Source organism: Nicotiana attenuata, chromosome 5 (assembly GCF_001879085.1).
Source record: "Nicotiana attenuata strain UT chromosome 5, NIATTr2, whole genome shotgun sequence".
Classification (NCBI taxonomy): Eukaryota; Viridiplantae; Streptophyta; class Magnoliopsida; order Solanales; family Solanaceae; genus Nicotiana; species Nicotiana attenuata.
The window spans coordinates 26405416-26413081 of NC_031993.1; the positions used below are offsets into that span (position 1 = coordinate 26405416).

The following is a 7666-nucleotide window of genomic DNA, read 5'->3' on the forward strand; positions in this document are numbered from 1 at the left end:
ATTACTATTACTACTATATAGTAATGGTCAAGACGGACGAACACAGCAATGAGAACTTGTACTAAAAGTACTGTAAATTGTACTATAAACTTGGCACTATCTCATTAGTGATTGACTGTTCATTGCTCTCTCCTATGGACACGTGTATCACTTCTCCCTTTTAGCAGCCCATTTCTGATTCTTTATTGACAATTTGCCAAACCATTTCCTGGTAACCATTTTCTTCTCAAATTCTCCGTAGGTATTGCTGGCCATACCCAGTTTATCTTCTTCTATTCTTGTAAGAATTCTACCATATTTTGTAAATCAAAGTTGGAATTTACGCTGGCGTTAGCATTTTTAGTATTTTTGTGATTGGGTCTTGGGCTTTGATTGATTATATTTATCTCTGGTTTCTGCCGGTACTGGTTCTCCATATCCCTGTCCATCGTTCTCTGTTTCATCTAGCTGACTGTTTTAGTTTTTTTTTTTCGACCACTGATATTTTCTTTAGTTGCATGCCATCGTCTATTTTCTTCTTCACCCTTTCAATGTCAGATTCTATGATGGTATGTGATGGTGGCCTGATTTCTCTTTACCTTTTGGGCTTACATATTGTGATTTTTGTTGATAATACAAATAGGAACTCAGTATTATTTTGGAATTCTAATTATATTAGCAAAATGCTTGGTCCTATTCACTGAAAGTGTTTCCACCAATAAATCTTAATCTATCCAAACTACTTGGCTTCTGTCCTTCTACTCTGAACTCTACAACCAAAAATAATAGAAGAGACTGAATTTTCTCTTAAAATAGGGATTATGGAGAATCAGAGAAAGATGGAAAGGTACATGTTTACTTGATACATTTATGCTGTCTGGGTAAGAAAACAACATAGTATTAAGTTTCTCCACTGTATGTTTGTTTACTTTACTAGATTTTTTGGATTAACCATATTGCCACCTTTAGTTGGTTAGTTTAGTCATCGTTCTTTTTGGTTTCCTCTGTATTCTCATTAGCAACTTCTTGGCTCTCTCTCTCTCACTCTCTGCCTCTCTCTCTCAATTAGCAAGTTTTTTCTTTTTTTTTTTATTTTTCTTAAGGGAAAAACATGTTTCCGCTAGAAGGAGAGATAGAGTTATTGAACAAGTGCTTAAACATTTAGTGGATATTTTAGGTAGAATATTATTCTTACAAAATAATTACTCCATCCGTTTCATATTAAATGAGGTACTTTCCTTTTTAGTTTTCCAAAATAAATGACACATTTCTAAATTTGAAAATAATTCAACTTTAAATGCTTCATTTTACCCTTTTTGCCCTTAATGAAAAGCTTTTATAGCCACACAAATGGCATGACCCCACAAACCTTTTACCTCTTAAGCTTTTAAGACCACAACTTTCAAAAGTCTTCTTCTTTTTTCTTAAACTCCGTGCTGAGTCAAACTACCTCAAACGGTATGAAACGGAGGGAGTAAACGACGACGTGATAGAAATCTGCGACGTCGCACTAGATATGCACAAATGTCACCTGTAAGGAAACAATCATTTTTGCTGAAACTGCAAGCTAAGAGAGCTGAATCAAAAAAGCGGCGACTTAATCCTCATTCAAGTAATACACTGTCCTTAATGGAAACTGGTACTCAATCTCAAAGACAGAGTGCTCTTATAGTTGGTGATAGTCCGTTAGATTCAGAAGAAGGTAGAAAAGTATATTGTTCTCTAACTTTTCAGAGACATTAGATATACAAACAATGTTGTATGCGCATATATAAGTATACAGTGATGAATACATTGATCCACAATCATTAAAGTGACTTTTTAGTTTCTTTCAATTGTTAGGTCATGCTTCTGAAGCTACAAATATGCCGGTTATTATCGATAAAGGAAATAATATGATTGATTGCTTGTCCATCTTTGGAGTAGGTAAGCGTCCAAAAATAGTACTATAAATGTTCCCACTATAAAAATTACTTCACTGATTAGTTATACATGCCTAAACATTAAACACTGCAATGTCAGGATCAACTTCAGGTACATGTAATGCAGGAATTTCTTCAACTCCAGCAGCTACTGCACATAGAGGTATGTATCTATCTGCCAAAAATATAACAATCTCATAGTATCACATTATTGTCTCTTTCTATAACATTGTCATAATTTATCATGTACAGGTAAAACAAATTTAGAAGTCGAGTTACAGATGATGACTTGTTGCTAAAAAATTACGTACATTTAAAAGAAGTTCCGGATTGTAAATTTTGTGGAGCAAAAAGGTTCCAATATAAACCACCAAAATTCTGTTGTGGTAGCGGATCAATAAAATTGACTTCTCATCAAATGCCTGTAGAGTTGCAGGATTTATATTTAGGCAACACTACAGAATCTAAACATTTTCGTACTTATACATTCACCTCCGTTGGTGTTAATTATGATAGAGTATTAGCAAAGGGAAATCGTGGTATATATACTAGAGCTGTCAATATGGGCGGGGCCGGGCTAGCCCAGCCCAGCCCATATGGGCTTTAGCAATTGACGGGTTGGGCTGGGCTAGCCCACCCCAGCCCTATGTGGGCTACGGGCCCCCACGGGCTGGCCCATCATTTTTTAAAATATAATTTTATATTTTTTCTTTAAGTTCTAAACTAAAAAAAGATAAATATTTGAAAGTTAAAAAAATCTTGTTGGAAAAATTTCACAAAACTTAATAAATTTCTATACGGTTCTAATATATCACAATAAACACTAAAAAGGTAAAAGACAAGACTATATTTCATTCACTAAAAGTCAAAACTCAAAACAAACTATTCACGAGAATGCGCATGTCGCTTATAGGATATCTAACACATCATCTTCATCAAACACATTTGAATCCCCTTGTAAGAAGGTTGTCTTAACATCTTCACTTTCTTCTACAGCTACAATTCGTATGCAATATTAATTAGTTAAATATTAAGAATAATTAAATTTTTAAAACTAATTAACGTTTTAAGAGTTTGATCTTTTAATATGATGAGCTTAATAAACTTTAAGCTTGGGATACTCTTCTTGTGATTTTTAAATACGTATTTTTTATTAAGCCCACGGGCCGGCCCGACCCAGCCTCAGTCAAGCCTCACGGGCTACGGGCTTAGACGAGCCGGGCTTAAAAGCCTTGTTTTTAAATGGGCTCCAAAAATTCTAGCCCAGCCCTACTAAATCACGGGCTGGGCTGGGCTGGCCCAATGGGCCAAGCCCATATTGACGACTCTAATATATACATTTAAAGTAAAAGGACAAATGTATCACTTTATTAAAGATTTAATTCCTTCAGGAAAAAGAGCAAAAAATTTACAATTGTACTTTTATGATAACGAAAATGAGATAAGGAATCGAATGAGCTTATCAGACAAGTTTAATGAAGCAGTTGTCAAGAAACTGGTGGAATACTAAAGGTTAATCCATATTCTATTTTTCTAAAGTCATTAACAGATGTTCCAGAATTATCCAACTTCTATATTGCACTTAAATCTGAATTGGGTTAGACCAAAGAACATACAATGTACCCACTTCATCCGAAGTTGGGGCAATATGGATTGAAGAACAAACAAATAACAGAATTTTCACTCCGCATATTCGAATATACACTCATAGTAACAGAAGTCAGTTGGTAAATTATTATTATTATGGATGCTATGACCCATTACAATATCCATTGTTATTCCCATATGGTCAAAATGGATGGCACTGTGGTATTAAAAATATTAAGGAAACATAGTCATTCAAATCACCAAATTTACTGCGAAATTGAACATGACTTTAATCGATGGGCTACTTGATATGGAATCTGAAGTTTTATCAAAAGGCAAAAGGAAAAGAGAAACGGTTTCTTGCCGTGAATATTATTGTTACAAGATTCAAATAACAGAGAATGAACCAAATGAAACTTTACATTCTAGAAGGTATTTCAACAATACATTGTTGACCAATACATAAAACTTGAGACTCAAAGACTAGATTTCTTTTCCTTTAACCAAGATTTATTCAGAACTGCAGTACTACAAGGGATTCTTGATTTGTTAAGACAAGGAGAAAGAGATGCCTCAAATATTGGAAAAAAAAAAAAAATTCTTCCTGTTAGTTTTATTGGAGGCCCAAGAGATATGCATCGACGATATATGGATGCTATTGCATTGGTACAACGTTATGGAAAACCCGACATATTCTTGACAATGACGTGCAATCCTTCTTGGCTTGAAATTAAAAAATATTTATTAACATCTGAAGAAGATCAAAATAGGCCTGATCTAATCAGCCGAGTATTAGATCAGAAAAGCCATAAGAAAGCTAAGAAGAATAAAAACAAGAAATCGAAGATAGGTACACTAAAGAAATCGAAGAAGGGAAAAAAGAAGAAGAGAGTTGAAGCACCTGAACAACTTGAAGAACAAATGCGCACCACAGCTTATGAACTAGCTATTGTCTCTGAGGAGCAGTCCAAAAAGTTAGCCTCCAAAAAGAGACAAAAGTTCAAGTCTAAGGCCTCATTGCAAGGGCTGGCTGAAACTGATCTGCCAGAGCCATTTGATGGGAGCTTAACTTTTCCAGAATTGACTCTAGAGAAAGAAGGCTCTCCAGATGGGAACCAGAAATCTAAGTTGAACACAGATTGCGCTTCAAGCTGGGAACTGTAGAGAGCGGAAGTAATATGGAACAAAGCTTAATGCATCAAGCATGCACAATGGAGGATTTAGGGAACCTAGATGAAGAGATGCTACAGTTACAAGACGTAGAAGTTGAGGTCAGATCAGATGATGAGTTCGCTCGAAGACCTCATAGAACACTTGATTTTAATAAAGTAGATTCTTCACCGAGTATACAAGACAAGATAGCAAAGTTTAACCATTTATCTCCTAGAGGAGTACAAGGTGCTGGACGTGCTAATGCTTCATGGCTCCAAGCAAAGGCACCAAAGACAAACAAAAAGACCACAAAGAACCTTGTCGCTGATATTTCTCATGATTAGTACAATATCATGGAATATTAGGGGCATTAAGGCCCAAAAGGCATCAGAAAGGTTAAAAACTCTCAAATTACAACACAACCTCCCTTTTATTGCATTACAAGAACCAATGACAAAAGCTACTAAGATAAGGAGATTCCAGAATCAGTTGGGGGTACAGAATAGTTACTTTAATTTCAACAACAAGATATGGTTCTTTTGGACAGACGATCATGATCATGTCGTTAACGTATTGCAAGATACGGAAGGTGACAGTTTCAATCAACCATCATATGGGCTCAACACCATTAAATTTGACAGTTGTGTGCAAGGCCTATTTGAGACAACAACTCTGGACAGAATTGAGAGCAATAGCAGATAGAATACATGGATCATGGGGAGTGGTTGGAGACTTCAATGTGATCACTGACTCTATAGAGGAGAAAGGTGGTAAGCCTTACATAGTAGAAAAAAGTATTGACTTCTTAGCTTGCATTGATGATTGTGGTTTACAATTATGGATCAATGTACACATGGAGTGATAATAGAGGAGCCCCTAACACTGTATGGAAGATGCTTGACAGGCTTCTAATTAATATGGAATGGTCGGATGAATTCTCAGAAACTACCGTGGAGCATCTAACTAGAGTTTGTTCAGATCATGCACCTCTATTGATCAATATGAAGAAAAGCTCTGTTCCCAGACCCAAATACTTATGGATTGCAACAGTAATACTTCTCCTGTTCCTACATCTTATGAAGTATCTGAAGATCATCTCCCACAGGTTCCTCAGTTAAGGCATAAGGCTTGACTATTTTATATGCTTAGCAGATTCTCGAATCTCATCTTCCCGCTGGCAAGAAGCTTTATCTGTGTGAGAATATGATCACAAATAATAGAATACTTAAGATGGAATGCTCATTGTAAAACAACATGGAATTACAGTTATAAAATGGCGGAGGTAGATGTATAGGTAGAAATGCATAGCAAGGAGAAGGCCCCTATCTCTTGCTTAATTACCACTATTGAATTCTTTGTATATGGTTAAAGATCTTATGATAACTTCGAATGCAAGCTAACCATTTGTGTTCATTCGGTGACAAAATCTCTGTTGGCGGATCTTAGACACTGGATTGGGAATATCACCAATCTCTACCACCGTAATATGTATAAATAATAAATTTATTTTATCTAAAAGATCATATTTCCATTACTTGGTATCACATTTATCCTGACCATTAAGGTTTTTTTTTGGGTGTATAATAGTTCGTTTGGCCAAGCTGCAAAAATCAGCTTATTTTGAGAAGTGCTTTTTGTCAAAATTGCTTTTCTCAAAAGTACTTTTGGTGAGAAGCAGTTTGTGTTTGGCTAATTAGTTTGAAAAGCACTTCTGAGCAGCAATTAGTGTTTGGCTAAGCTTTAAAAAACTGCTTCTAAGTGTATTTTTCTCAAAAGTGCTTCTCAAAAAAGTGCTTTTGGAGAGAAGCTACTTTTTTCTGCTTCTGCTTCTCCTCAAAAGCACTTTTTTTCCCTTCCAATAGCTTGGCCAAACACCTCAATTTTTGGCCAAAAGTGCTTTTGGCCAAAAAAAAAAGCACTTTTGGCCAAAAAGAAGCTTGGCCAAACAAGCTATAACACTCAATATAAGAGATTTGAACCAATTTTGGTTCGATCTAAAGAGATCTGAAACTCTAGTTTCACCGTAAGTAAGAATCAACAAAATACAAACACAATCGGACTCATACGGTGTAGAATAAAACGTGTGTAAACGGAATATCGTCCAGATTCAAGAGATGGGAGTCAATCGGACAGAATCAAAGTGGTAATACTTGCCATGTTTAGGGAAGTACTAGGTGATACAATGGAGAATCAACCAATAGCGGAAACATACGAATATGGTAAGTAGATGAGAGGAAAATCCCATTAGAAGAGGGATTACGGCAAGGGTTTTGAAAGGCGGCGGCTAGGGTTCGTAGGGAAGAGAGTGGAGAGATTGAGAGCGTTTAGGGGTGGCAGGTTAGAGGGAAATGGATTAGGGTTTTAGGTCTAGGGTAATAAAAATCGGGGGGAAGGATGTGGGTCGTTGATCTTGAAAGACCAACGGCTGGAATTTAAAAATGAACGGGCGGGTTAAATTAAGTGGGTACCGACCGGGTATTAGGCAGGGTCGTTTGGTCTTGGCCAGGGGTAATTGGGCTAGGTATGTATTTTGGGCCATTGTTTGGTTCGAAAATACGTAGAATTTAGGCTAGTTTTTTAAATACCCAATATTTTATCAATAAATAATTTATAAAAGTAATTAGTAAATAACAAAAATATTATTTTTGTACTAAAATGATTGAAACAATAACTCATTATTATAAAAATATAAAAGTTATTTTTTCCATAAAGAATGTAATTATATATGGATATGGGATATTATTGCAAAAATATGCAATTATCCCAAAAAAAAACAAATATAATTATAAAAAATGTAGTAAAATATTTTAAAACATTCATGTAGGTGTAAATGATAAGTTTAGATGATTAAATCATCCTAAAATAATNTAAAATAAGAGTAAAAATAAAAAACAATTCAGATGGAAAGTAGTTATTAACTATAAGATATATTAAGATTTACAGAAAGAGAACACAATGAAAGTATGTTTACAAATAAACCGATATTATCACCAATTAAATCTTTACTATTGTAGCACAGACCCAAT

The 7666-nt window shown here is 35.2% G+C and overlaps 1 long non-coding RNA gene across 1 annotated transcript; it reads left to right on the plus strand.

The window, feature by feature from the left end:
- On the plus strand, positions 204-2333 carry LOC109226330. The gene is made up of 4 exons (XR_002068031.1): positions 204-280; positions 1822-1905; positions 2002-2064; positions 2154-2333. It is a non-coding gene; the product is annotated as an uncharacterized LOC109226330 (long non-coding RNA).